Below are 21,205 nucleotides of genomic sequence, written 5' to 3'. Positions count from 1 at the left end.
GCAGAAAGGATGTTGAGGAATTATCATCTTAACCCTGCAGCGGGGAACTCCTTCTTCATGATACTCTACCCCATCATACAGAGGAGGCTCTGTATAATGAAACATACTCAAAGATTCCCACAAAAGACGAGGAAACCCTTCCCAATGTAAACCATTGGTGTGGAAGTGCCCCTCCTGATCCCAAAAGGTATTAGCAGGAGCAGCCATCTGCGACAACAATGCAAATGGTAAGATATATTTACCCTGCGGAAAGCTCACAAGGTAAATGATTAAGATAGATGATTCTGATAACAGCAAAGGCTGGAAATTAGATGGATACCTAAGAGCTTAAAGATTGCTATCTTCCCCAATTAAGAGATACCAACATATTATTTATTTCTTTGAAAGTATCGAATTTAAACATTCGTTTTGTTGATTAGTGTAGTGTGTTATGCATGCACGCACTACGCGATCTCACAACCAAAAATAACTGCCAAGTAATCTTGGTCTTACGTGGTTAGTTACGGTGGCACAATATAAATACGTCTCTCACTATTAACTAGTCGATAGGTCCTATCCGTCCTAGTTTCGTAATCGTGGTTAGTGTACCTGCAGAAACCACAATGCATATATATATCCAATGAACCTTTCATGCCAGCATGTCATGAAAGCGTCCCCATTCATTACTGTTCACTATAGAAACAGCATCTGTACAATTACCGCCGTACAGACAACATTAACATACGTTATCGAAACAACGTATTCACGGGGGTACCGCAAAATGCGGGGGTATGAACAGCGATCGCCATACCCTGCGCCGAACCATATACTCCCAATGTAATCAACCGAAATTGATACATTGGCAGCATCTCAAGTAGGCCACTGCTTGAGAAACAGCGTTCGGTTCGCATCACCGACAGGAAGGCCAAGCTCCCTCAGTTGGCTGAGGATCCTTACCTTCTTACCTCACGATCGAAGATGTCGTTACAGAAAGTAAGGTTGGGTTGTGCATAAATCTAAGTTTCAACAGAAAAGTAGTGCTGGAAGTCAGAATTATATATATATATATATTACAGCCACCTCTAATTCCCATAATAGTATTACCCTAGGGCTTACGTACTATACATAATCCTTAACGAACCAACGTAGTTTGCAAATACTTGATTAATGAAATTTTATACTAAAAATTACTTTTTAAGGCTAATTATATCTCCAGGGTACACTTGTTAGCTCTGATACCAGCTGTGGCAGAACCAACCTGAATTATACCGACTCAAGTACGCGAGTCCTCACCGAAGGGCTTCCTCGTACTTTAAACGGTATAAAACCATTGGTCTGTCGGGTAACGTCCCGATAAACCACCGAACTCAGGATCCAACAAGGTACCTCACACGAAGGTGAGTCCAGAGATACAATGCCAAAATATCTTACACCACAGGTAGTTACATTACAAAAATGTACAAAGCATCATTAGCTCCCACAGAGGAGAGATTATTACAAGACAGGTTTTAGTTTTCAGTCAAAGCAGCGGAATTTGAAAAGCGTAGCCATTATACACGTCGTCATTACAGATATTATGCTAGCCCTGGCATAATATCACTCGGCGGGATCGGTGTTGGCCGGGGACGGATCCCATTCCACGGACCAACCATCAGGCAAAGGGTAGGGCCACGGAGTAATGAAAGCTGGCTCATCAGGGAGATTACCTGGATTACATCAACAAAAGCAAGGCTGAGTATACTAATACTCAGCAAGACTTACCCGGAATTGGGTATACCTTAGCCCATAACTAGACTCATGATGGCTTTTAGCTTTGGGTAGGGTTTTCAGCTGAAAAGCAACAAAGAGTAGATCCTTAATTTCAGCTTTTAACTTTCAGATTCTAGTTGATTAACCATTCTAGGTAAGCACCTATAACTAGTCAAACATGGTAGAATCTTTATTCAAACATCATCTTAGATAATCACATAATTACTCTTATTACTCCATGTTCAGATGAAAATAAGACGCTCTTTGCAGCTCAGCAGCTTCGTGGCACAGCTCATTTATGGTGGGATCATTTTCACGCTGTGCAGCCTGCAGATCATGTCATCACCTGGGATGAGTTCCGGACTGCGTTTCGGGCGCACCACATCCCTGAAGGACTCATTGAGCGAAAGCTCAATGAATTTCTGAATCTAACTCAAGGAACCCGCACCGTGATGCAATATGCACAAGTGTTCAACCACTTGTGCCAATATGCAGGGTATCATGCGGACAGTGATGCCCGCAAAAGGGATCATTTTCATCAAGGCTTGAATACCAAAGTAAAAGAACGGCTGAATTTGGTAAAGGCTGATAGTTTCAATGAGCTGGTCAACATGGCCATCACCCAGGAGGACTGTATCTCAGCCCACAGGGCGGAAAAGAAAAGGAAGACCCCAACAGGGCCTGCAACTTTGTAACCCTCAAGGTATTGGTTGGTCCCAAGCACTGCTCCTCGAGCCCCACCTCGAAATGATGTGCCTGGTAGATGGGTAGCTAGACCACCCCAACAGGCACGATTTAATCGACCACCGACACCTCAACCTCAGCAGCAGCAGCAACAACAAGGGCCGCGGCCAAGCTTTCCACCAGCCAATCAAGGAAACAACAACTATCATTGTTTCAATTGTGGAAGCCCGTCCCACTTCATCAAGGATTGCCCTCAACCAAGGAAATCTTTCCAAGGGCAAATATCCAATCCAACCAATAAGGGCAAGGGCAAAAGACAGGTGGTCCAGGTCCGTCAAGGAAGGGTGAACCTCACCACACTCTCTGAACTTCCTGAAGGGACACCGATAATGACGGGTACATTTTCTATCAACCATTACCCTGTTATTGTTCTTTTTGATACTCGTGCCACCCATAGCTTCATTAGTGCAAAGTTCGGAACAAAAATAGGTTTGGAATCTTATCCTGTTAGTGGGGTATATATGATAACAACTCCTGGTGGTAGAATCTCCTCAAACCAAGTTTGTAGAAGCGTGCCAATTCAAATGGGTCAAAATCTAATGAGAACAGATTTACTATTGCTGGACCTGGAAGGAATGGATATTCTTTTAGGTATGAATTGGATGACCCAACATCATGTATCCTTAGATGTCTCTTCCCGAACTGTGGAGATAGATTCGCCTGAGTATGAACCTACTATTCTCTATCTCCCACAACAACAGTACCTTAACCCCTGTACTTATTCTGCAACCGGGATTAAACTAAAGGATATTCCCGTCGTCTGTGAATATCTGGACGTCTTTCCAGACGATTTGCCTGGAATGCCCCCAGATAGAGATATCGAGTTTATCATAGAACTCCAACCTGGTACAGCCTCTATCTCTAAGAGACCTTACCGTATGCCTCCTAATGAGTTGGCTGAGTTAAAAACCCAACTCCAAGATCTCTTAGACAAAGGTTTCATTCGTCCAAGTGCATCACCATGGGGTTGTCCAGCCTTGTTTGTGAAAAAGAAAGACAATAGCTTAAGGCTATGTGTTGATTACCGTCCTCTCAATGCGGTGACTATTAAAAATAAATATCCTTTACCTCACGTTGATATTCTCTTCGATCAGTTGGCTAGAGCTAAGGTATTTTCCAAGATTGATCTTCATTCTGGCTATCATCAAATCAAGATCCAGCCAAGTGACATTCCGAAAGCCTGCTTTTTCCACCCAATATGGTTTATATGAATACCTAGTCATGTCATTTGGTCTTACCAATGCCCCAGCATATTTCATGTACCTTATAAATTCTGTCTTCATGCAAGAGCTCGACAAATTTGTCATAGTCTTTATTGATGACATCTTGATCTACTCCAAAACTCCGGAAGATCATGCCAAACATCTTCGTGTTATTCTTCAACGACTAAGAGACCATCGCCTGTATGCCAAATTCTCCAAGTGCGAGTTTTGGTTAGATACAGTGAAATTTTTGGGCCATACTATTTCCGGTGATGGAATATCCGTTGATCCCAGCAAGGTACAAGAAGTGATGGATTGGAAACCTCCCACGTCAGTCCATCAGATTCGTAGTTTTCTCGGTCTAGCTGGTTATTATCGTCGCTTCATCCTGGATTTCTCCAGAATAGCCAAACCTATGACCGAACTACTAAAGAAAGGTGTGAAATTCTCATGGGATCAAAAATGGGAAGATGCATTCCATATTCTCAGAGATCGTCTTACAACTGCTCCAGTTTTAGCTCAGCCTGATGTGTCCAAACCCTTTGATATTTACTGTGATGCTTCAGGAACTGGACTTGGTTGTGTACTTATGTAGGACAACCGAGTAATTGCCTATGCATCACGAGCACTTAGGGTTCATGAACAGAATTATCCTACCCATGATCTCGAACTTGCCGCTGTCATTCATGCCCTCAAGATCTGGAGGCACCATCTAATGGGTACGAAGTGTCATATCTATACTGACCACAAAAGCCTCAAATATATCTTTACACAAGCAGACCTGAATATGAGGCAAAGGCGCTGGCTAGAACTTATCAAAGATTATGACTTGGAAGTGCATTATCATCCGGGCAAGGCCAATGTCGTTGCGGATGCCCTCAGTCGCAAAGCGCATTGTTCTTGCCTATTTGTTGAAGCATTTAACGAGACTCTCTGTTGGGAAATGAGAAAGCTCAACCTAGAGATCATTTCCCAAGGTGACTTAAACCATCTTTCGATTGAAGCCACACTTAGAGATAGTATTGTTCTAGCACAACAGCGTAATAAAGGGGTCAGAATCATTAAACAGAAGATAACACAAGGAGAAGGGAAGTATAAATGCTTCCGAGTAGATCCTAAAGGAGTTTTATGGTTCAACGAACGTATTGTTGTACCCAAGGACCATAGGCTCCATAAGCAAATAATGGACGAGGCCCACCTGTCCAAATTCTCTATGCATCCTGGCAGTACGAAGATGTATCAGGATCTGAAATAGAACTTTTGGTGGACTCGTATGAGACGAGAGATTGCCAAGTATGTGTCGGAATGTGATATCTGCCAAAGAGTCAAAGCAAGTCATCTGAAGACTGCTGGTATCCTTCAACCTCTACCCATTCCCTTGTGGAAGTGAGAGGATATCAGTATGGACTTTATTGTTGGCTTGCCCAACACTTCTCTGAGGCATGATTCTATTTGGGTAATCGTTGATCGGTTAACCAAGACTGCACATTTCCTTCCCATGTATACTACGTATATTGCCAAGAAGTATGCCGAGATCTTTTTAGATCAAATTGTTCGTCTTCATGGAATACCTAAGATGATTATTTCTGATCGTGGAGCACAATTCGTCGCTAGGTTCTGGGAGCAACTTCATGATGCTCTTGGAACTAAATTAATTCGAAGCTCCGCCTATCATCCTCAGACAGATGGGCAAACTGAACGGGTAAACCAGATTCTGGAAGATATGCTCAGAGCTTGTGTACTCCAATTTGACAAAAACTGGGATAAATACTTGGCACTGGTAGAATTCTCTTACAATAACAGCTATCAGACAAGCATTAAGATGGCCCCATTTGAAGCGTTATACGGTCGCCGATGCCGAACTCCTTTGAGTTGGTCACAAACCGGCGAGCGTAAAATTTTTGGGCCCGACCTAGTTATGGAAGCAGAGGATAAAGTAAGGCTTATTCAGAACAATCTAAAGGCCGCCCAATCTCGACAGAAAAATTATGCGGATATACGAAGAAGACCATTACAGTTTCAAATCGGAGACTTCGTATATCTTTGAGTATCTCCTACCCGAGGTGTTCAAAGATTCGGTGTAAAAGGGAAACTTGCTCCCCGATACATCGGACCCTTTGAAATCCTTGAAATCTGTGGACCCGTAGCTTACTGTCTCCAACTTCCTCCTCAACTAGCGGCCATCCATAATATCTTTCATGTGTCCCAACTCAGAAAGTGTGTTAAACTTCCTTCCAAAATCATTGAATCCCAAGCTATCAAAATCGAACCAGATCTGACCTATACAGAACATCCAATCAGGATACTAGACACTAAAGAGAGAAGCACCAGAAGAGAAATTATCAGAATGTACAAGATTCTGTGGAACCATCATACGGAAGAAGAAGCAACATGGGAAACTGAATCTTATCTTCAGCGTAACTTTCCCGACTTCTTCCAAGCCAACCTCCGAACTTGATTATTCTATTCCATCCTGTTCCGGAATCTCGGGACGAGATTATTTTTAGGGGGGAAGGCTGTGACACTCAGGTAAATAGCATGGTCACACCCTAGAGTTTTGGTATGTTTTTATGTGCAAAATATGGCAAAGGTATGTTAATATGTGCAATGTTAGGGAAAAGGGTTTGTTTATATAATTGTATTTAACTAGAGGTCCTTTTGTGCTAAATGGGTAGATATGGAGGGAAAAGTTCAAAAGCATAAGGGTTGTTTTGCAAAAGATGGAAATTTGCGTTTAAGTCACAAATATATGGAAAATTACCTTGGATATATGTGTAGAATAGTTTTATCTATAGGATTTACATAAAGTTTGAAAATGTTACTAAGTTTATAGAAACTTCAAAACCGTTGCTCAACTGTAGATGAACCTTAAAGAAAAGTTGTAGAGCTTGAAAAACTATGCACTTTTGCTTTTGGGACCATCTTCAATTGAGCACTAGTTTAAAAGTTATTGATGTTTTATAGTGGAGTCCCTGCTTTTCTCTGAAATTACGTTTCAGTCCCTTTCTTCTACCTCCCTCTCTTCCTCCCCTGTTTCTCCAATGCTACACGCCGCCGCCTGCGCCCGGCCTGAGCGCCGCCCTGCTGCTCTGCGCCCCTCTGCACCCCGCTCCACGCGTCGTGCTACTCTTCCTCCCACCGCCCGCAGTACCCGTGCTGGCCATCCCTCCTCCCTCCACGTCGGGCAGAAGCCCCCAAGCGGCCGCCACGCCGCCCTGACAGGCACGCCGGCGCCGCCCCCCCCCCCCCCCCGTTCGGCGCCTGGCCGTGTGCTCTCCCCCTCTCCCTTATCCTTCTTCCAATAGAGCTGTGCTTGTCCTATAAGACCAGCCGCGCTACATCTTGCTATTGTTTCCCCTTTCCTCCTCCCAGCGATCCCTAGCACCGAAGCGCCGCCGCACTTTGGCTGCTAGAAATTCTCCCCAATCACACCACCCCACTCCGATTCCGCCGGCCCAAAGTTTCCCCGTCTCCTCCCCTTGCCCCACAGCCTGATCCGGTCCACCCTCAACCATCCCCCTCGCCGGATTTGCCTCATCCCGAGCCGCCCCTCACCGGCGCCACCCGAGCTCGGCCTCATCGTCGACAGCCCGCACCATCACCCCTCCGTCCAATCCACGTATGGAAATCGCCTCCCCACGTTCCACTGATACTCATGCGCATGTTAAATCCCCGTGTTCGCCGGCTCTTCACCGGGAACAGCGTTGCGCTGCCTCGGCCGCCGCACCTCTCCGTCGCCGACCGTGTTCCGCAGTTGCCCGTTGGACACCACCACTCTCAATCCCTTCCTTGGACTCTATAGACAGTGCCTGGCCAGCTCTCCCCCGCCGGCGACCTCGCCGCCGGCGAGAACGCGTCGGGGCCGAGAGGCCGGCTGGCATCGGGGCTCGACAAGGGCTCTTTTGCAAATAGGAAGCTTAGTCTGAGGGTCCTGATGCAAATATACCGAGACACCCCCCCTAGTGGATCTTTTATTTCATGTGTGTGTGTTTTCTGTCTTGTAAAATTAGTAGAAAATCACAGAAAAATCCAAAAATTGCAAAATTAGTTTTGTTGGAAACTAAATTTCAGGTCCTACAACTTTTGTTTATGAAGTTTGATATGAAACTAAATACTTTTGCATCTATTTTAAATTCAAGGTTAAAGGGTAATTAGTACATAACTTCTACATGTATGCTTTGTTGCTTATGAATTTTAGTATATAACTACTATAAGCTGTGTATAACCTTGCATTAAATTTTCAAACCTAACTTTGTTTAGTAGCTTAACTTCTTTTAAATTTAGGAAATTCAAATTGAATTATTAGCTAAACATGTTTTATAGACCTAACTAGCCCAGATCTTTTTGTCATACTCTAATGTGTTAATGTTTAGTATATATCTAAGTTTTCAAAAGTCTATGATCCTTTTAATCTAAAGTTTTGAATTTAAATTCAAATTTCAAATGATCTAGTTCTGTGTGCACTAGATTTAGTACTAAGTTATGACTCACTTATGGAGAGTCATTCAAACCTAAGCCCTTTTTATGTCATGAATTCGTGTATGTTGACTTGATGAATTGCAACTTTTGTAATGTAAGATCTTAAATTTAAATCTTGTCTTACTTAACTTATTGCATCTCATATAGAAGTAACGACACTCGACGACGGAGACTACGAATTGATCGTGGGACAAGACCAAGGATCTTCCGAAGACCCCGCGAACATCGTTGAGGAACTAACTGAAGCCCCGAACCAAGGTTCGGAAGACTCTGACACTCCTGCCCCCAACCCCACTCAAGCAGGCAAGCCTCGGACATATCCTACTATTTTATTTACACTGCAATCTATATCTAATTATCTATACTTATGCATTAAGTCTAGGATTTGTTATGAAACCCTAGATGCATGGACATTAGGAACCCAATGTATTGTACCCAAGTCCTTATCGGATAGATGCTCCGCTAATAAGGCCGGTAGAAGTCAGGTGATTTCCGTTACTCGCGCGATATAGGAGTTGCTTGTTTACCATTCTGCAACCACTATAAGGATGATGGACAGGGTCATGTGCTGTATCATGACCTGGAAGTTTACCCTATCTATTTTGTTAAAAGTTGATAAGGTCAAAATGTGTGGTAGTGGTGGCTAAGCATTTGAAAGTACTAGCCACATGCCGTGAAATATGGTAAGCGGTAAGCCTAGTACCCGAGTGGCCCGGCAAATGGACATGTCTCCACCACTCGACTTTTATTTTATGTTTACACGCACCGACGTGTGGGAGTATGTTCTGCAAGGCCAGACAGGAATACGGGTTTTGTAGTCGCGCTACAGACGTATGTCCTGTACACATTGGGTGTACGTACGGTCCTGCAGTCGCTTGTGGTGGCCCTGATCCATAACCCGGAATATGAGGGAAACGGTTGCTTCGGAATGATCTTTGAATATTCCAAGCGTGTGTGTTAGGTTTACCTTGCAAGGTTTGAAATTCGATTCAGAATCGTCCGCTTCTCACGAAGATTGAGACTGCTTATCCCTTTTACCACATAGAGTAAGAAGTATAATTATTGATGGAATAATCCGGATGAATGATAATCTCTACTTTGCTTGCTTAGTATAGGTGCTAATTTAGAATGAATAATCAATTAGAAGATGAAAGCTAAAATTTGAAAGTAGATCATACTCTTTGTTGCTTTTCAGCTAAAAAAATAAACCCAGAGCCTTTACAAGCCGTCATTTGTCTAGTTACGGGCTAAAAGTATACCCAACCCCGGGTAAGCCTTGCTGAGTATTAGAATACTCAGTCTTGCTAGTACCATTTGCAGGTATAACATTGGAGAACCTCACGGACAACCCTGTATGGCCAACTTCTGTTCCTTTTGGCTGGTCCGTGGAATGGGATCCGTCCCCGGCTGGCAGTGACCCTCCGGAGTGACACCAGGCCTTGGGCTGAGCATGGTGTCCACCTTTGTGATGAGAGTAGTCGCGTGTTTGTTTCCCCTCCGCTATGAACATGGACAAGCTGTCTGGCTTGTCAGTTTGAACACCGTTTGTATAAATTCTATCTGCAGTCGAACAAGGCTTGTAATAATGTTTACGTATCTGTAAATTAAAAATAGTGAGTTATGCTATAATTGTAAACTCGCCTTCGTGCGAGGTAAACCTGCCTCGATCCTGTTGAACCGTGGTTGTATTGGGCGGAGACCCGACAGACCAATGGGTTACACCGTTTGAAGTACGTTGGAGCCCTTGAGAGAGGACTTGCGTATTTGAGCTGGTGTAATTCAGGCGGTTCTGCCACAGTCTGTTTGTGGATGATATGCAGATCTTCGAATTAATTTGGTTCCAAGAGAGTGTTGGAGTTGCTCCCAGAAACGAGCAATGAACTGTGCTCCACGATCAGAAATGATTGTCTTAGGTACTCCATGGAGACGAACGATTTGGTCCAGATAGATCTCGGCATGCTTTTTAGCATTATAAGTAGTATGCACGAGAAGAAAATGGGCGGTTTTGGTTAATCGATCAACGATTACCCAAATAGAATCATGCCTCTGGGAAGTGTTGAGTAAGCCAACGATAAAATCCATGCTGATATCTTCCCACTTCCAAGAAGGAATAGGTAAAGGTTGAAGAACACCAGCAATCATTAAGTGACTGGCTTTAACTCTTTGGCAAATATCACACTCAGAGACATATCTTGCAATTTCTCTTTTCATGCGAGTCCACCAAAAGTTCTGTCTCAGGTCTTGGTACATTTTGGTACCGCCAGGGTGCATAGAGAACTTGGACAAATGCGCCTCGTCCAAAATCTTCTTACGAAGCTGATGGTCCTTGGGTACAACAACACGTCCCTTGAACCATAGAATCCCTTTATGATCTACTTGAAAATGTGACACCCTAGGTGTTAAAAAGAGCAAGCCAATAGGAAAAATGTTGTGTATGGTTTGAATTGTGTGAAATTTGAGTGAAATTATGAAAATAAGGGTATTTGTGTAAATTTATGAAAGTATAAGTCCGTTTATGTAATTAAGTTGAAGTATAAAAGTAACATCCAAAAATTACCAAGGGTCAAAATGTAAAAGGTGAAAGTCATCATGACCAGTCATAAATACTTGCAGATAAGCCCAAGATTACATAAAATATACATTACTAAGGACAAAAACTTAAGTAAGTTTGAGTTGAGTGAAAAAGTGTAAAATAAAGCAGTATACTTTAGGTTTCTAAACTTGAGCCCTAAAGCAAATTTGTAGGATTTGAAAAGTTCTACAACTTCTATTTTGACCATTTCTTCATCTGAGCTTTGGATCAGTGGCAAAATTCTATTTACAGTGAAGTCCTTGAGATTTTTGCAAATTCTAATGAGGTCCCTAGGACCTCCCCTCGTCTTCCTCCTCTGGCACATGCTCTGCTTCCCCTACTTCACCCGCTGCTCTTCTGCCGCCGGTGTCAGCACCGCTTCCCCAGCCCTGTGCCAAGCCTCGGCCGTTCCCCGGTGCCACCTCCAGCTCCGAGCTTCTCCACGCGTCACTTGGACGCCGGCCACCGCCTTAGCTCCTCCTCCCTGGACCTCTCACGCGCGCGCCACGCCAACCCGAGCGCCGCCCGGCTGCCACCTCTTCGTCGCCGTGTTCCACGCTCATGCCTGCTCCTCTCCCTTTCTTCTTTTGCCCAGTAGCTCCAGCGGGCGGTACCAAACCCATTTCCCTCCCTCTCCATTGCCGTGAGCACCCAGAGCCCTGAACACCCCTGCCGCCACCTTCTCCAACTCCGGTGACCTCCAGCTCGCCGTGGACAGCCCACTCCATTCCACCCCGCACCACTACGACCCCCTAGGAAGCTTCCCCTCATCTCAATGACGCTCCCAAGCCACTCCCCGTGGCCGGACCTCCACCGGAACTACCTCGTCGTCGATCCTCTCCTTGCTGGTAAGCTCCTGTCGCCGTCGAGCCCGTACCTCCGCCCCTCCTCTGCCCAATTAGACCACCCCAGCAGCTTCCCCTCGTCCTGCTGCAGCTGTCAAGCGCGAGCTCGGCCCTCCTCCTCACCAGGAACCCCCTCGCCGATGAGCTCCCCTCCGCCGCCGCCTCGGCCACCGTGGGGACCTCACCTCCGGCCATCCCCTCTTCCTCCCAAGGCCACCCATGGATGCGCCGTGAACTCCTGGTGCCTGTAGACCATCCCTTCTCCACCCCCGCCATCCCCCTCGCTGGAATTTGGCCGGCAACCTCCCTGCTCTTCTTCCCCGATGAGCCAGGGGCATATGTGTGATTATTTCAAAAGCTCTAAGGGTCTTTCTGCAAGAATTCTGCACCCCCCAATTCAAAAGCTGTGAACTTCAAAAATGTGTAGAAAATTGTAGAAAATTCAGAAAAATGCCAAACCAGTTTTGTTTGAATCCTTAAGTTATACTCGACTACTTTTATATGGAAAGTTTGAGCTGTATGTGTGTAGTTTTTGATGTAAATTAAATACTAGGCAATGAGTGTTTTACTTGTATCTCATGTTACATGCATGTGTTATAGCTGAATTTTGGAACTTAGGTTGTATATCCCATATGTAGCTTTGTGTAAAAATCTCGAGTTCTTTACTGCTCATTTACTTAGAAATTCGAGTACATTTGTTGTATGTTGATAGAAATTTCATAATTTAATTCTAGATGCATTCCTTCATGTTTAAAGCTGAAAATTTTAAATTAGCTTTGTTTCAGCATGCTCAATCCAAGATAAAACTTTGAGAGTCAGAATCCAAGTATAACTCCAGTAGTGAATTCAAGTTTAGATTCAAAGAAAAATTCATGAACCATAGCTCTATTTCATGAAAAATTATGAAAATAATTTGAAATATTGTTCTTGAGTAGTGTAGCATAACCACAAATTATCAACCCATGATCAAATATAGAACAACTAGAAATAAATAAAACTTGATAAGTAGATCCATATTAAATAATAACCTAGGACTATTAAAGATAATTAGCTAGTCAAATAAATAAAGGTGTTAAATGTAATTAATTTTATTATCATAAATAATCAAACATGCTACCTTATGTAGTTAGATAAATGTTTAGGGTTATCACCCATGTTGCTTAATGTAACTAAGTGGTTTAATTAATACCCAATAAATAACTGCCCAGTAAAGGGCAGCTGTGTTGTTTGTTAGTTTGTAATGTTAGGTTCGTTGGATTGCAACTTTATTGTGAAAGTAGAATAACAATCTATGCATTTTCTAAATTGCATCATTTTCATCACATGTAGACTCGACGCTTCTCGCCGACGGAGACTATTAGATTCTCCCGGACCCCGAAGTAGAAGTCTCTGAATACGCCGGGAACATCCTTAGAGAATTCACTGAAGCCCCGAACCCAAGTTCGGAATAAATTGTTAACGTCTCTGACCCCAGCCCCGCCAGTGAAGGCAAGCCCCGGACATGAAACTGTTACTTTACTTACACTGCAATTTACCTTTATATATATATACATACACACTTGTGCATTAAGTTATTAGGAGTTGTGTGGAAACCCTAAATGCATATTCCTAGGAACCAATGTACTGAAAATTAGAACCTAAGTCCGACTAGTGCTATGCTAATAGGACCGGTAGAAGTTGAGTGATTTTCTATCACTCGCGCGATATAGGAATTATTTGCTTTCAATACTGCAATCACTATAAGGATGACGGACGGGGTTATGTGTGGTATCTTGGAAAAAATTGATACCCCGTCTATGTTGATGAATTGGTTAAGGTCGCAGTGTGTAGTAGTGGCAGTTAAGCATTTGAAAGTACTAGCCACATGCCGTGAAATATGGTAAGCGGTAAGCCTAGTAACCAATCAGCCTGGCAAGTGAACTCATCCCCCACCACTCGAATTTTATTTTATGTTTACACGCACCAACGTGTGGGAGTACGTTCTGCTAAGCAGACGGGAATACGGTCAAGTAGTCGTGCTACAGACGTATGTCCTGCACATTGGATGTGCGTATGGTCCTGCAGTCGCTTGTGGTGGCATTGTTCCACGACCCGGAATGAAAGGCAAACGGTTGCTTCGGAATGACCTATCGGTGTTCCAAGCGTGTGAGTTAGGTTTACCTTGCAAGGCTTGAAATTTGATTCAGAATCGTCCGTTTCTCGCGGAGATTGAGACTGCTTAATTCTTCTGCCACATAGAGTAACAAGAGAAATCTTATGTGAGTAATACTGAGGTATGTTTAAAAAGGTTCTACCTTGCTTGAATACTTATAGGTGCTTAACTACAATAATTAAAGGAACTAGAAACTGAAAGCTAAAATATGAAAGTAAGGATCTACTCTTTGTAGCTTTTCAGCAAAAGCTAAACCCAGAGCCTTCATGGTCTAGTTACGGGCTATGTATACCCTAATTCCGGGTAAGCCTTGCTGGGTATTAGAGTACTCAGCGTTGCAATATGATTTTATTTCAGGACATGCCTCTGAAGACCCTACCTTTCCCATGCCTTGGCCCTGTGCTTTGCCTGATGGTTGGTCCGTGGAGTGGGACCCGTCCCCGGCCAACACCGATCATAATAAATGATGTCATGCCATGGCTTAGCATCATGTCCCTACTGACGACGTGTATAGTTATCATACTTTGAATTCCGCTGCTGTGAACTTGAATTTTTAATCTGGTTTGTAATAATGACTCACGGTTTGGAACCTATGCTACTCTGAAAACTTTTGTAATATAAGTGCTTGTGATGTAAAATATGATGGTGATTGTATCTCTGGACTCGCCTTCGTACGAGGTACCTTGTTGGATCCTGCTTTCGGTGATTTATCGGGACGTTACCCGACAGGCCAAGGAGTTACACTGTTTGAAGCACCATTGGAGCCCTTGAGAGAGGACTTACGTACTTGAGCCAGTGTAATTCAGGTTGGTTCTGCCACAGCTGGTATCAGAGCTAACAAGTGTACCCTGGAGATATAATTATCCTTACAAATGTCTTTTAGTATAAAATTTGATCAACAAAGTATTTTGCAAAACTACGTTGGTTTCGTTAACGATTGTGCTTAGTATGTAAAGCCCTAGGGTGATATTTAAGGGAATTAGAGGTGGCTATAGTATATGTATATATAACTCTAACTACCAGCATTACTTTTCTGTCAAAACTTAAATTTATGCACAACCCAACTTTACATTCTGTAAATACACCTTCGATGATGAGGTAAGAAGGTAAGGATCCTCAGCTAACTGGGGAGTTAGCCTTCCCGTCGGTGACGCGAACCGAACGCTGTTTCTCAAGCAGTGGCCTACTTGAGATGCTGTCAATGTATCAACTTCGGTTGACTAAATTGGGAGTATATAGTTCGGTGCAGAGTATGAACAGCAATACCCCCGCATTTTGCGGTACCCCCGTGAATACGTTGTTTCGATAACGTATGATAACGTCATCTGTACGGCGGTAATTGTACAGATGTTGTTTCTATAGTGAACAGTAATGTTTGAGGATGCTTCTATGAGTGGTGGCATGGAAGGTTCATATATATTATGGTTTGCTGCAGGTATGCTAACCACGATTAAATAGGTTAAGACGAATAAGGATATCCGACTAGCTATTATAGGGAGAGATGGATATATTGTGCCACCGAAACTAATCACGTAAGTCCAAACATATTTGGCAATTATTTTGAGTTGTGAGGATGCGTAGCACGTGCATGCATATTCCTTGATTTGATTGAATGAGTGGCATGGTTTGTTGTGATTATTGTTGTGGATGACTAGAGTGTTGTTAATATTTAGTGCCGCCTTGCAATAGTTATACCAACAGTTTTGGGATGTAGTGATTCACCCTTTATCGTTCTCTTTTCTAGATCTAGTACAATCTTCTGATTTTCAGATTCTGTTATTATCAGAATAGGCCAACTTGTTTCTTTCACTCTGCAAGTTTCTAATTGAATAGCGGCATTCCAATCACTCCCTCAGTCTAACTTACATTTTTTCGCAGTCTTTTCAAGGTGTATGGTTGAAAACTTGTAATCGCACCATTTGAATCCTTGTTTCAGATGGCCGAGCTTCCAAGGTTCTTTTAGGATTCCGCAGGACACGCTCATACCAATGACTTGCATTGGGAGGGTTTTCCTCATCTTTTGTGGGAATCTCTCCAGGTGTTTGGCTATACCGAGCCTCCGCCTTATGATGGAGTAGAGTATGATGAAGAAGGTGTTCCTCGTTGCTGGGTGAAGATGACTGTTCCTCCACACCCTACTTTATCTTTATGCTAACCCATTGAAGTTAATGTAATTGGGCATCGCCTCGCTGATACTTTTGAAGCGGCAGCTATGGAAGCTATCCACATCTTTTGTGATCAATATCCTGAGGAAGTTGCAGGATATCCTATTGGGTTATTTCCTGCAATGGATTCTCATGACGCAGAATGGACTTTCAGGGTAACATACTGTGACCACTTATTGGGAAATTTGGCCGAAGAAACTCTACGCACTGCGGTCAGATTCATGAATGCACAGTACCGCTACCAGACCCTTCTGCAGCACGGTATATACCAATTGACTAACATAGCCCAAAGGTATCGTAATCAGGTTGGCCATCAGAATACGCAGATTGAGGAACTCCAAGCCACTGTCACTGCCAAGGAAGAAGTTATTACTCAGCGGGAAGAAACCATCCAGCATCGAGAAGAACAAATTGTTGAGAGTGATGCTCTCATTACCCAGCGTGACATTGTTATTGACTTTCTCCAGGAGCAAGTTCATGAGCTCAACCTTAATCTTGGCCAAGCTATTGACCACATCAACATGTTTCATGAACAACCAGAGCAGCCTGTTGTCGATAAGCTTGAGGGTGAAGAAGAAGAAGACCCTGAAGAAGTCGAAGGAGTCTCCGAGATTGACTCTGAGCATGGAGATCCTATTCTTAGTCCCCATCATTCCTCTTTCGGTAGTCAGTCGTCCGTGGGCAAACTCGATGATCTTTAGTTCGTTTGAGTTGATAATATCCTCGGTGTAGATAGTGTAACATAGGGTGATATGGGAGTGAGTAGTTAGATGACCTGCGAGCCACTTGTTGTAGTATATGTGGCAAACCTATGTACGGTTTGGTTGGTAATGAGGAACAATGTGATGTAATATGGAACAAGTTTCAGTTGGTATTGTAAATCTAAGTTGCTATTTGGATAGTTGAAATAACCCATTGTGACTTGGGTTTATTACCTGTTCAGTTCCAGTATATGTTATTTTGGTACTATATGATTTCTGAGAGTAGAAGCAAGTATTAGTGAATGTTAATGGACAACTTCTATATTTCAGATGGTTGGCGCTACGCGCGGAACCCCAGAGGGATTCAGACCAGATCAAGCTAGTGGTTCACAACAACCACCTCCGCCACTGCCCAATCCAGCGGAAGTGATGGCCCGTCAGACCAAACTCCTAAACATGCTAGTGCAGGCCTAGCAAAATCAGTTCCGTTCTCCTCAACGTGGATGTGAAGAACATCCATCGGCTGGTTATCAGGATTTCTTCAGCACGCAGCCCCTGCTCTTCCATAAGACTGAAAAACCCCTTGATGCAGATGCCTGGCTCCGTACTGTTGAATCCAATTTTGCATTACTCTCTGTCCCATGCTCTAAATCAAACAAAACTCTCTTCGCAGCCCAACAGCTCCGTGGTAACACTCGCATTTGGTGGGACAACTACTATGCCATGCAACCGGATGGACATGTTGTCAATTGGGAAGAATTTAAGGCACCTTTAGAGTGCACCATATCCCGGAAGGACTCATTGAGCGGAAGCTCAATGAATTTTTGGCGCTTACCCAAGGGAACCGCACTGTACTTCAATACGCACAGGCTTTCAATCACCTGTGCCAGTATGCGGGCTATCATGCTGACACGGACGCCAAGAAAAGAGATCGATTTCGTCGTGGACTAAACACCAAGCTGAAAGAGCGCTTGAATCTAGTCAGGGCTGACAACTTCAGCGAATTGGTCAACATGGCCATTACCCAAGAGGATTGTATCTCAGCTCATCGTGCTGAGAAAAGGCAAAAAGTATCGACTGGACCTTCGAATACACAACCTTCACGGTATCGGGTAATTCCGAACCCAGCTCCCCGAGCTCCGCCCAGAAATGTCTCAACAGGCAGATGGGTAGTTAGACCTCCTCAACAGCCCTGATTCAACAGGCCACCAGTGCCTCAATCTCAGCAGCAGCAACAACCAATCGGTCCAAGGCCGAACCCTCCGCCGTTTAATCAAGGGAATAACGTCAATTGATGTTTCAACTGTGGTAGTCCGGCACATTTTGTTAAAGACTGCCCACAACCAAGGAGAACATTCCCCGGACAGGCCTCCAACTCCAACTCCAACCCCAAGGATAAAGGTAAGAGGCAAATTATGCAAGTCCGTCAAGGAAGAGTGAATTTCACCACTCTATCGGAACTTCCGGAAGGTGCACCAGTGATGACGGGTACATTCACTCTACACCATCACCCTGCTATTATACTTTTTGATTCTGGTGTAACCCATAGTTTTATCAGTACAAGGTTTGGGACCAAAATAGGATTTCTACCCCACTAATGGAACCTATATGATAACAACCCCTGGAGGTAGAATTGCATCAAGTCAAATTTGTAGAGGTGTACCAATCCAGATGGGTAGCACTTTAATAAGAACAGCCTTAATTTCATTAAACCTAGAAGGGATGGATATTCTTCTAGGTATGGATTGGATGACCAGACATCGGGTATCTTTAGATATCTTTTCTCGTATAGTTGAGATAAATTCCCTGGAATATGGACATACCATCCTTCATCTTCCACAACAGGAGTATATCAGCTCTTGTGTATATGCTATAGAAGGGATCAAGATAGAGGATATTCCTGTTGTGTGTGAGTACCCAGATGTTTTTCCGGACGAGTTACCCGGAATGCCCCCAGATAGAGATGTTGAGTTTGTTATAGAATTACAACCTTGCACAGCCCCCATTTCTAAGAGACCCTATCGTATGCCGCCAACGAATTGGCAGAGTTAAAACTTCAACTTCAAGAACTTCTGGATAAGGGTTATATTCGCCCAAGTACTTCACCTTGGGGATGCCCTGCTCTGTTTGTTAAGAAGAAGGATAATAGTCTTAGACCATGTGTTGACTATCGCCCCCTCAATGCAGTTACTATTAAGAATAAGTATCCTCTTCCCCGCATTGATATCCTATTTGATCAGTTAGCCGGAGCTATGGTATTCTCCAAAATTGACCTTCGTTCTGGATATCATCAGATAAAGATTAGGCCAAGTGATACTCCAAAAACAGCCTTCTCCACCAGATATGGACTCTATGAATATCTGGTTATTTCTTTTGGTCTTACCAATGCACCAGCCTATTTCATGTACCTCATGAACTCTGTCTTCATGCCAGAACTCGATAAATTCATCGTGGTTTTTATCGATGATATTTCAATCTATTCTAAAACTCTTGAAGATCATGCTAAACATCTTCATATTGTTCTTCAATGTTTACGAGATCATCATTTGTATGCCAAATTCTCTAAATGTGAATTCTGGCTTGATACCGTCAAATTTTTGGGTCATACCATTTCCAAAGACGGTATATCTGTGGACCCGAGTAAAGTTCAGGAAGTGATGGATTGGAAGCCCCCTACTTCGATCCATCAAATTTGTAGTTTTCTTGGTCTTGCTGGCTACTACCGTCGTTTCATTCCAGATTTTTCCCGGATAGCCAAGCTCATGACGGAACTGTTGAAGAAAGGAGTGAAATTCTCCTGGAATGAGAAATGCGAAGAAGCTTTCCACACCTTAAGAGCACATCTTACCACTGCTCCAGTTTTGGCTCAGCCAGATCCATCCAGATCTTTTGATGTCTATTGTGATGCATCAGGCACCGGACTTGGGTGTGTACTTATGCAGGATAATCGCGTGATTGCATATGCCTCTAGAGCACTTCAAACACATGAGCAGAACTATCCTACTCATGATCTTGAGCTTGCAGCCGTTATACATGCACTTAAACTTTGGAGACACCATCTTATGGGTACCAAGTGCAATATTTACACAGATCATAAGAGTTTAAAGTACATCTTCACACAGGCGGACTTGAATATGAGGCAAAGACGTTGGTTAGAGCTTATAAAGGTTTGTGATCTTGAAGTACACTACCATCTAGGCAAAGCCAATGTGGTTGCGGATGCACTTAGCCGCAAGTCACATTGTCATTGCTTATCAGTAGAAGTTTTCAACGATACTCTCTGTTGGGAAATGAGAAAGCTTAGTCTAGAAATCATTCCTCAAGGCAGTCTGAATCATATAGCAGTTGAGCCTATACTCCAGGATAGCATTGTTATAGCACAACAACATGATAAAGGAGTTAACATTATCAAGCAACAACTAGCCCAAGGAGAATAAAAGTATAAATGTTTCCAAGAGGATCCTAAGGGAATTCTACGATTTAATGGATGTATGGTTGTACCCAAAAACCATCAGCTTCACAAGCAAATAATGGATGAAGCACATTTATCCAAATTTGCAATGCACCCTGGCAGTATGAAGATGTACCAAGACTTGAAATAGAATTTCTGGTGGACTCGTATGAGAAGAGAAATAGCAAAGTACGTCTCTGAATGCAATGTTTGCCAAAGGGTTAAAGCTAGCCATTTAAGGACTTTTGGTATGTTGCAGCCTTTAACTATTCCTTCTTGGAAATGGGAAGATGTCAGTATGGATTTTATCGTAGGTTTACCCAACACTTCCCAGAGACATGATTCCATTTGGGTAATTGTGGATAGATTAACCAAGACCGCTCATTTTCTTCCAGTGCATACCACTTACAATGCTAGGAAATATGCTGAAATCTATCTAGATCAGATCGTGCATCTCCATGGGATACCTAAAACGATCATCTCTGATCATGGAGCACAATTTGTTGCTCATTTCTGGGAGCAATTTCAACAAGCTCTTGGGACTAAGTTAATCCGAAGCTCCGCATATCATCCCCAGACAGATGGGCAAACAGAGCGGATAAATCAAATCCTAGAAGATATGCTTTGAGCCTGTGTGATCCAGTATGACAGGCATTGGGACAAATGCTTAGCTCTAGCAGAATTCTCCTACAATAACAATTATCAGTCAAGTATCAAAATGGCTCTGAAGCCTTATATGGTCACCAATGCAGAACTCCTTTAAATTGGTCTCAGACTAGTGAACGTGAAATTTTTGGACCTGATCTTGTCACTGAGGCAGAAGAAAAGGTAAAGATCATTCAGAATAATTTAAAAGCAGCTCAATCAAGATGGAAGAGCTATGCAGACAAAAGGAGTAAATGAATACAGTTCGATGTAGGTGACTTTGTATACCTGCGAGTGTCTCCTACTCGAGGTGTTCAACGATTTGGTATCAAAAGCAAACTCGCTCCTCGCTACGTTGGCCCTTTTGAAATCCTTTAAATTTATGGGCCCGTAGCCTATCGACTTCAACTTCCTCCTCAGCTAGCAGCCATTCATAATGTCTTCCATGTATCCCAACTAAAGAAGTGTATCCGTGTTTCTACCAGATCATTGATACACAAAGCATCGACATTGAACCCGAT

This window comes from Panicum hallii, chromosome 6 (genome assembly GCF_002211085.1).
Source record: "Panicum hallii strain FIL2 chromosome 6, PHallii_v3.1, whole genome shotgun sequence".
Classification (NCBI taxonomy): domain Eukaryota; kingdom Viridiplantae; phylum Streptophyta; class Magnoliopsida; order Poales; family Poaceae; genus Panicum; species Panicum hallii.
The sequence above is the reverse complement of the archived record's forward strand: the minus strand, read 5'-3'. Positions refer to the sequence as shown.